Source organism: Dryobates pubescens, chromosome 14, assembly GCF_014839835.1.
Source record: "Dryobates pubescens isolate bDryPub1 chromosome 14, bDryPub1.pri, whole genome shotgun sequence".
Lineage (NCBI taxonomy): Eukaryota > Metazoa > Chordata > Aves > Piciformes > Picidae > Dryobates > Dryobates pubescens.
In genome coordinates, this window is record NC_071625.1 from 8,039,201 (window position 1) to 8,047,909 (window position 8,709).

An 8,709-nucleotide genomic window follows, 5' to 3' on the forward strand; every position below is an offset into this window, starting at 1 on the left:
AAGCTCGAGGCGCGGCGGGAGGAGAGGGAAGTGGAGTGGATGGTGGGTATGGGCCGTGGGGTGACCGCACCGGGCACACGCTCCCTGGCGCAGGGGAACAGGACAGGAAAAGAAACTTGTAGGTTGAGATACAAAGTGATGCCAAGAGGTGAAAGAGAAAGGTGAAGCGGTGCCAAGGTGATTGCTTTGCACCTCCTGTGGGTAGACCGATGCCCAGCCAGCTCCTCGGGAAAAGATGGTTAACTTCCCTAAACTCCAGCCTCTCTGCTCTGCTGTGGAGCATAGAACAGAGTTGTCTTGGTTGGAAAAGACCTTTCAGATCACCGAGTCCAAACATTCTCTAACTCTACCCAGGGTGGTGGTAAACCGTGTTGCTCAGCACCACATCTTTGCTTCTTTTCGAGACCTCCACAGATGGGGATTCAACCACTCCCTGGGAGCCTGTTCCAGTCTTTGAGAACTCTTTCAGTAAAGAAGTTGCTTGAATTTGACCTAAACCTTCCCTGGTGCAACTTGAGGCTATGACATCTCCTCCTATCACTTATTACCTGGGAGAAGAGACCAAGAGTCACCAGGCTCCAACCTCTTTTCAGGGAGTTGTAGAGAGTGAGAAGGTCTCCCCTCAGCTTCCTTTCCTCCAGACTAAACAGTCCTGGTTCCTTCAGCCGTTCCTCACCAGACCTGTTCTCCAGACCCTTCACCTGCTTCATTGCCCTTCTCTGGACCCATTTCAGTACCTCAGTGTCCTTCTGAGGGCCTCAAAACTGAACACAGTGCATGATCTACAGCATGGAAGAAACTCATGGGTTCAGGCCATCTGCCTGGCTGTGTCACCTCCCAACCTCTTTGGCACCCTCAATCTGTTCACTGTGGGGAACAAGAGTAAGAAGCAGAGTAGGCCTCCGCATTGAGCAAATGGTTCTTCTCCCAGATCTGAATCACAGCCCCACACAGCCTGCTATGAAGAAAATTAACTCCATCCCAGCCAGACTGAGTGCAACCGATAGGAGATGTCAGAGAGACTTCCCAGTGATGAAGCATGGTGCTGTCACTGTCATATCATGTATTCAGGATTAAGAGAGATTCCTCTGTGTCTTGGCCTGTGAACATGCAGGGATCTAGGAGAGCTGACTTGGACTTTTGAGAAGGCTTTACAAGAATACTACACATGCTGCAGGTAATGCCGTGAACAGAAGCACCTTCCTCCTTCCCAGAGTCACTTGGGAAAAGGAGAAAAATGTGGTTTTGGTAGAAAATGAATTTATATTCTGGGCAGATTAATAAAGTCTTTCTGAAATTCTAGGGGGGAAAGGAGGGGAGAGTCTGTTAGAGAGAAACAGAGGAACCGTAAGAGGCAGTATTGGATTTCCAGGAGAGGAGCAAAGGTGGTCTGAAGTTAGGCAAATGGGGCAGGGAAATGATGGGAGATGATTTAGAGATTTGCTGTGCCTTGCTGGGGCACAGGGTGGAGATAGTGATTCAGATCTGGGTACTTCGAAGGGACCCTGTCCCTGTATAATGGGAACATTGTACAGCTTCCAGAAAATAGAAACCAGACCAGTATTTCATAAAGGTTTAGGCTTCATGATGTGTCAATGTTTTTGCATTCCTGTGGTGCTTGATCCTTGCCTGTCGATGTTTGCCAGATGACTGGTGCCTCAGCACTTACCTGCCTTAGGATTTTTCACCCGTTTTATGTTGGCTTTAAATGAATGTTTGGTGGTGCAGATGATCTCTGACTATATGTGAATGCAGTGAGTGTATACATTAAGTCCTGTGAATTAAGATTCCCATTTACAAATCAGACTGCTTGTGACCTCGGGGAACATAAACCTGCACTCAGGATTGGTATGCTTCAAGCCTACCCAGTGGACATCCAGGAATGAGCTGGGAGAAGATACATGGGAGGAATGGTGGGATAATGAGGTTTAGGGTCCATATTTTGTAGTGGAATAAGGTGTTATTTGATTGCAGCAGGCAGAATGCTAACAAATCAATACAGACCCATAAAGTCATTTAGATTGGAGGAAGCCTCCAGAGTTCGCTCAGTTCAAAGCAGGGCCAGCCTCAAAGTTACAGCTGGTTGCTCAGGGACAACATGTCAGACTCTCCTAAATGTTTGCTGAAGAAACCTGTGCTAATAGCTCTTCCCAAACGGTTTCATCGTGCTTTTGCCTTGCCACCTTGCTGCAAGGGATTTCACTGCTGTGTAATGCACTCAAGAAAGGAAACTAGGTGAACCTGCTCTGGCGGGGGTGTTGGGCTAGATGATCTCCAGAGTTCCCTTCTGACACCTATCATTCTGTGTCCTGTGAATTAACCAATTAATTGTGGGTAATTTGTCTATGATGGCTCTGTCACACAAAGGAGGGTTGAGGTCGTATTTGAGGTCAGAACTGAGGACTTACTGGTCTGTTTGATAATGCTATTTTACTGGGTCTCTTCAGGGACACAGGTCTCCCCAGCTAATCTTAACTTTCACATAACACTTTTTTATCACTAAGTAATTTGCAAACACTCTCAACCCACGTAATCATCACTGCCAAAAGTCTCTTCAGACTGCCTTCCTGCAAGTGAGGTTCTAGATTGTATTTGTGATGGCACTGCATAGTTCAAAAAGCATCCTGAGATACCATACCAAATATGTAGTTATTTTTAGGGACATTCATTTGCTGCTTCCTCATCAATTGGTTTTCAGTTCCTCTGTCCAACCCACATGCTACTAAGATTCATAATGAAAAAAATAATCATTGGTGTACACCTGATGCTAAGTTTTTAACATACCCTTTTCACCCACAGTCTCTTGAGAGTCAGTAGTTTGCTGCCCAAATCCATACATTTGGACAACAGCTGCAATCTCTTTCCTTTTCCATTCTTTGATGGGACAGTGTAGGAAAGAAATCTTTAGTGGTTAACCATCCTAGTACTGTAGATAGCAAACGCTGGTTTATTGGGTCTGAATCAGCATGCAGCTTCCTTACTTCTCTGTAAGTCATCTGGGTCCCTCTATTTCTTTCTCTCCTGTGTTATGGAAAGACACAAAAATCTCCTTCTGTTCATGGAGAAAGAATGAGAAACTGATTGGGCTTCCTGCAAATGAAGAGCTCACACAAGAGCAGAATTAAGAGTCACTGACGATACGGACACTGCTCCAAATCTGAACTATGCAGTTGCCAGCCACCGAGTGCTTTGTACAGGGAGCACGCTGTGGGAAGGCATCACTTGCCACTTTTTGGTCTCCAGGATCTACAAGTCTGAAAAATGATTAAATGGGCATAATGCTGTGAAAGGGAGTGAACATCACAGAGAATCCTGTTAATTGTTCCAGCTGTACAGATGTCTGGGGAGAACAGTTTATCAAACTCATCACTAATCAATTCCATATTTAATACGCCTCAAAGTCATTTAAATCTGTGTTTGTGTATTCTGCTGAATCAGGATTCCAACAAACAAACTACAAGCTGCTGCTTCTCCTTTTTAGGTGATAAACCCCTCTGTGCAAGACTCTGAGGATTAAATTCTCTTTCTTGTGTGATGCCTGATGCAGGGTGCCCTGCTGATTAGGGACAGTGTTGTATTCGTAGGGGGAGTGAGCTTGTTACACACATCCAGTACCTCCTGTCACAGCTGAGGAGAGTGTGTAAAGTCTGATCTAGCTCTTACAGAAATGAGTGAGAAATAGATCATGCCAAGAGAGACACACTGTGCAATTCCAGTGTATACCAACCATAGCATTTGCAGCAAAATACTACTGATGCTAACAGCATGTTATAGCAGGAAAGATTTGTGTCCTGAAATTCCTGCTGTGACCTAAAAAACGCTCTCATGGTGAGGCTGACTCTTCCAAGATAGCTTTTGAAACTGGAGGGATGTTGTCCTAACTCTACAGGTTATTTTTGCTGTGCCTGCTCATACAGGAAGGAAGATTCAAAATGTTTTTCAGAGTTGAAGTTTCACTAACATGGTGTGTTAACTAGATGTCTGTATTCCTTGGTATATGGCAGTTTCAGTCCAAATACTCCTGCACACTAAGGGGTTTTGGAAGCTACAATTTCACTGACAGGAGAGGAGGCTTTTTTTGTCTCTCAAGTGAAAAAGAAAGAGGCTGATCTGCTGTGGGGATCATACAGCAGAGTAAGTGTCAGAATCAGAGCCTTATTATTGGACACAAGTACCCATTCTGTCCATAGCAGAAAATTAATAGTATAAGCTGTCATGGTGTAGTATGAACTGTGCTGCTCCACAGAACAAGCACCAGAAAGAGAACACAACGATCAAAGCTCATGAGGCAGGACTTGGAAACCTTGATGCTGTCCCTAGCCTGAGGTTGTGCTTACACTGCATGCTCAGGTACTGCTGAAGCAAATACAGCAAAGCAGATTTTGGTGGCATGGGTTCAGATGCCTAGGGAGTACCAAGTGCCTTGGGAAGGCTTGTGTGCTTGTGTCTAGCCTGGTACAGGCACATCCATCCATGTCACAATCACAGAATGTTAGGGGCTGGAAGGGACCTTGAGAGATCATACAGTCCAACCCCTGTGCCAGAGCAGGATCACCTATACCAGTCCACACAGGAACTCGTGCAGGTGAGTCTTAAATATCTCCAGAGAGGGAGACTCCATAGCACCCCGGGTAGCCTGTTCCAGTGTTCTGTCACCCTTACAGTGAAATAATTCTTTCTCTTGTTTCCATGGAATTTCCTATACCTTAACTTCCACCCATTGCCCCTTGCCCTGTCATTGGGCATCACCGAGCAGAGCCTGGCTCCATCCTCATGGCACTCACCCTTCACATGTTTATGAACATGAATGAGGTTGCCCCTAAGTCTCCTCTGAGCTGAAGAGCCTCAGCTCCCTCAGTCTCTCCTTGTAAGGAAGATGTTCCACACCCTCAATCATTTTCGTGGCTCTGTGCTGAAGCAGTTCCCTGAGGTCCTTGAACTGAGGGGCCCAGAACTGGACACAATATTCCAGATCTGGCCTCACCAGGGCAGAGTAGAGAGGGAAGAGAACCTCCCTCGACCTACTGACCACACCCCTTCTAATACAACCCAGGACAACAATCCTTGCTTCCAGATTACAATCAGAGAAAGCTTTGGGAAGTCTAATTTCCAGTAACAGAAACTTGCACCTTTGTAGAGGGTCAGCAGAATGTTTGGACTGCAGTCAGCAGCTCTTTCTGTAGTAAACTGTATTCAAACTGAGCTTGTGCAGTTATTCCTCTCAGAATACCTTGTAAGTGATATTTGGAAAGATGAATCACAACCTTTCTCAAGTTAATTACTTTGTTTTGCACAATCCTACCTTATGATCTTGGGTTAGGAAGGTAGCATGAATGAAAACTTCCCATCCATCATCTGATAACCGTTCCCTTGCACGTTCCTAGCACACAGCCAGTATGAGATAATGTGCTTTAACCTAGCCCAGGGCAGGAGGATTTTCAGTGTCACTGCATTAACTTTGTATTTGCTGCAAATTAAAATACACCTATGGACAATGGTGTGCATCTAAGATGCTGTAACTTGTGCATACTCATAGAGCTGTGGGCAGACAGTGTGCTCCACTTTGTGCCATTTGAAGATTTTGCCAGTTTGCACTTACATGCTACCCCTTTGGTGCTGCAATTACTACTGCCACAACATTGCTGCTAGAAGAGTTTGTTTAAGAGCACTTTTGTGTGCTTCAGGCAAAGCAGGCAGGTTGGTTTAAACCCTCAATCATTGACTAATCCATCTGGCTTGGACGCACACGAGGGAGTGCTCACTTAATACCTTCTGCCAACAGAGCTGCAGGGGCAGAAGCTCTCAGCAGAGGAGTGGTAAGAAACAACTGGAAGAGCAGCAACGTCACTGACTGGCACACCTGGCTGCCAGCTGAGTGCCAGCACGTGATTTAGTCCTGCTTGTGCTGTGGGTATTACAGCTCTTCCAAATGTGTCCCTGCCTTTTCTGTAACACGTTCCTGGCTTAATTTCTCTTTCACACTAAGTACTTTCATGTTTCTCTGGCAATATAAAGCATCCAGAAGCACTGAAGCCTTCTTCCTTGGCAAAACAATGTGAAAAGGTCTAACAGGTAAACGTCAATGTCTAGTCTTGTAGAATTAAATCCTTTGTTTCCTTTTCCAGAACCTGAGCTTTTCCTTTAAGGGGTGCCAGATGCATGAGAGCCCTGGAAGCAGGGTAGCACTGCTGCCCCTCAGCTGAGGGACTGTTTCGGTGCTATGTCCCACTGGCTTTGTACCGCTGGAGGAATGCAGTGGGGTTCAGTCTTCCTTCCCCATCTGCACATTTTCTCATGGTCACTGTGTGTGTGACCCCTCTTTCTTCTAAACCTAGAGGGGCCCAGTTGCACACAGGCCTCTGGGAAGACCTTTGTCTGCCTGGCTGTGAACAATGACCCTGCCACTCTCTTTTTAGGTGTGTTCTTCCTGTTGTAGAGTCTTCTCTGACTGCACCATCCCCTTGCCTGACAGGCCATGGTATGTGTAGTGACTTCCCTCCTTTCACAGACCCCCACACTGCCTTTGGTGACTGTTGCTTCATGGCAGATTCATTACTTCTGCTGTTCTCTTCTTTTCAGTGTTCCTAATCTCTTTAGATTGTATTGTCTTGTATTTTCAGGCTGGAGCTTCTAGATGTCCCTAGCAAGAGCCTGTGCTTTATCTGCTGCTGCTGCTATTTTGTCTGCTGACTAGATTGCTTCTTTTAGAACATTCTGCTTAGCCCTGATCTTCTTAATGTTGTAGCTTTGCAACTTTGGTGTTTTTGTTTGTTTGTTTGTGGGTTTTTTTTGTAGTTGGTGGTGGTTTTGTTCTGTTGTTGTTTGGTTTGGTTTTCATTCTTTTATTCTACACATGGACAGCACTGCTGTTTCTTTTGGTCAGTCACCTGCAGCCTACATGAATGATTTGGGTTTTTTTTTCCCCCAGCAAAGCACTTGAGCATTGTTTACCTCCAGATATGTATGGGTTTGTGTGCTTCCCTAAGGAAATGACATAGGGTTTGTAGGGGTTTGCTGAAGAGATTTATTCTTTTCTGAAGTAGGACTGGAATACCTGATCAGAAGCAAGCTGCAGGAGGTGGAATTCTGCTCACTTGCTCCTTGGGACTTTTTTCTGTAGTTCTATGGCTATAGCTTTGGCCAATTTAGCCTCAGCAAATGCAAGGCATTTCCTCATAGTCCCATTCCTCTTATAAAGTAGCCTGTTACTACTTAGGATTTGTTAGTCTTTCTTATTCATATCTTTCTGATCCCTTTGTCTGTCTTTGGGTTAGATGCCTACTCTGAAGGGAGAGCAGCTCTGAAAGCTGCTGCATTTCAAGCTTTACCTGACTGGAAAAACAGCTCATTCATGGTATTATTTCTTTGATTGTCCTCCATAGTAGTCCTGTATTTTTCAGTCTACAACTAGGACAGATGTGTTTTGTGAGGGAGTGGAGGAGCTGTGAAAGATACACTCTGATCAGGAAGGGAATGAAGCTCCTCTGGGTCGTTAAACAACCACACTTTCCCTGTGACTTTGATCAGTGCCTGTTCGGTCAGGTTACAGCCTCCTCCCAACCGTCTGACTCCTGACTTCAGGTCAGCCAATTTGGCCCTTTCTTTTTAGCCTGCATTCCATCTCTTGTTTTTCTAGATGATCTTGGACATTTTTCCTCTTTCTAAGTTTGTCAAAGAGTCGATGGCACTGTCTTTGTCTGGTTACCAAACTTCATTGAAAGCATCTATCTTCATTAAACCTTCCTCATATTAATTACTGAGCAGTTTACTGCGGTGGCCATAGGCTGCAGAATCTCAGCTGAGTGGAGTTAATCCATGCAGTGATGAGGAGGAATGAAACTTGAACATTTTACTTATTAAAATGCCCTCCTTGTAGGACAATGTGAGTGGGAGGAGATAAGGAAAAATAGAAACTGATTTACTGTGGCACACTTTGCTACTCCTACCATACAGCAGCCATAAGTAACTATATTTACTGCAGGGAATTTGAGTAGTTCCTAAAAATATTTTCACACAGTATTTTTAGTCACTCAGAAAATCAAATCTAACCCAAAATTCCTTAAACTGAGTGAAATGTGTTGGCAAATATGCTAATGCCAGGTCAGTAAGGAACAGAGTGAGCACTTTCAAATGCTGTCACCGATGTAGTCATCAGAGGATGCAGCAGTTCCTGCTGCTGCCAGTGCCAGACACAGTCACACGGATCTCTTCTGGCAGCCCTTGGCAGGCAATGCAGGGCCATGGCTGCAGTGCAGCTGCAGTGTGACTCTGGCACAGACCAAGGGGAAGAGAGTCAACTTCAAAGCAGTTCCCAAGAGAAGGAGGGGCAGCCCTGGCTGAAGCCTTCCCTGCATTGCTTTTGTGAAGTACTTTCCCCAAGGTCACCAGCTGCGCTATCTCTGAGCTGGCCCTGAGCCCAGACAGCCAAACCCCTGGGAGGATGGGCTCAGGACCCTGACATTCCACTTTGTCCCTGCTAAAGTCCCATGCCCACTTCATCTCTCATTGCCTGACCTAATGCTCCCCTTTTCCTTTTCCCAGAGCAAGCAAGTGAAGGATTCCACAGTGCCTTTGCACTGCCCTTGTGCCATCTCCCTCTCTGATGTGCATTTCCCCAGACCATAAAAGCCTTCAGCCATGCCAATGTGCTCCTCTCCACGCAGAGCACTGTATGGCTTCCTACACCCAGTGGTGATCACCATGCAATGC